This window comes from Ceratotherium simum, chromosome 3 (assembly GCF_057802395.1).
Source record: "Ceratotherium simum simum isolate JZ-2026a chromosome 3, ASM5780239v1, whole genome shotgun sequence".
In the NCBI taxonomy this organism is placed as follows: domain Eukaryota; kingdom Metazoa; phylum Chordata; class Mammalia; order Perissodactyla; family Rhinocerotidae; genus Ceratotherium; species Ceratotherium simum.
In genome coordinates, this window is record NC_141902.1 from 30,089,556 (window position 1) to 30,091,162 (window position 1,607).

A 1,607-nucleotide genomic window follows, 5' to 3' on the forward strand; every position below is an offset into this window, starting at 1 on the left:
TTTAAATAATAAGTAAATCCCTTGGATCTACTTATATAACCATACAATGTGATGATTCTTGACATTGATCACAAACAATTCACAGGTTATTTTTAGACTTTATGAATAGCAGAAATGATGCTATTACATCATTTATTTGCAAAATAGCCAACAATTCAAAATGCAAATGTTCTTTGTCAGACTATGCCATTCTCTGTAAGAATATCAATTCTTAGTATGATGGATTCACATTTCCCATGATGGTAATGGTTGTGGACTTATACTCCACATGAAGCAGTAGCAGACTTAGGACAGCAGACAATGACTTTGCTCTGGATATGTTAAATTTGAGGTTCCTAAGTGGAGATGGACCAGCATGCAGTTGGGAATACAGTTTTTAAGCTCCAAAAAAAGATGTAGTCAACAAAATCTAGAATAAGATATCTTTTGGTGCGATCTTTTTATTGCTACCTTTATGTCTTTGTTCCTTAATGTATAGATGGCAGGATTCAAGACAGGGGTGATAGCAAAATCAATAATAAACAGATTTTTATCCAGTGATGGTGGGAGAGAAGGCCAAACTTAGAGAAGCATGCATGGAATAAAAAAAAAACACACAGTCTTGTGAGATGACAAAGTAACAAATGCCTTGGATAAGTCTCCTGAGGAACGTTTCCAGACAGTGACCAAAATGAAGACATAGGAAAGGATTAGCAGGATGAAGGTGCCCATGCTCATAAAGCTGTTATTGGCAATAACAATAAACTCAAGCTTGGCTCCATTTGTGCATGCAAGTTTTATGATCTTAGGCAAATCACAATAAAAGTTGTCCACTACATTAGGCCCACAAAAAGGCAAGTTTATAACAAATAAAGACTGAGACATAGCATGGATCAGTCCAGTTACCCATCCAGTAATTACAAATGAAACACAGATTTTAAGGTTCATAATGTTCAAGTAGTGAAGAGGCTTACAGATTGCCATGTACCTGTCGAACGCCACGGCTATGAGTAACACCATCTCCACTCCTCCTGTGATGTGGATGAAGCATATCTGTGTCATACAGCTTTGGAAAGAAATTACTTTGCATTCATGTAAAAGATCTGTGACTATCTTGGGGACTGTGGTATAGGAAAGGCCCATATCAATGAGGGACAGATTGGCCAGCAGGAAGTACATAGAAGAATGTAAGTGAGAATCAAAAATTACCAAAAACAAAATAAAAAGGTTTCCCAAGATGACCCCAAATAGCGCAAAAAACATATCAAAATGAGAAAAAGTTTCTTCTCCCAAGGACAAGACAGGGCCAGTAACACAAACTCAGTGACCACAGTGTCATTTAGTGCACCCATTCACTGGGACAGAAGAGCTGATTTTCAAGTGACCTGAGGATGAAAATTAAAAGGAATAAGTATCACTGGCACAAACATAGATTCCCTATTTGCCTTGCTAATTAAGTTAGATATAACTGATTGAGAGGAGACAAAACAAAGATTTTGGAAAAAATAAGGTTAGCAACAAATTTATTATATAAAAGGGATATCTGAGGGAAAATGTGACTGTAAATTTTGCAGATGAAGTCAAAAGGGGATACTTTAATTTTTATCCCATAGTTAAACCTCTTTTGA

General features: G+C 36.3%; 1 pseudogene; it reads right to left on the reverse strand.

The window, feature by feature from the left end:
* Nucleotides 1-399: 399 nt before the first annotated feature.
* On the reverse strand, nucleotides 400-1,331 carry LOC101394031 (olfactory receptor 4F15-like; annotated as a pseudogene).
* Nucleotides 1,332-1,607: the final 276 nt, after the last annotated feature.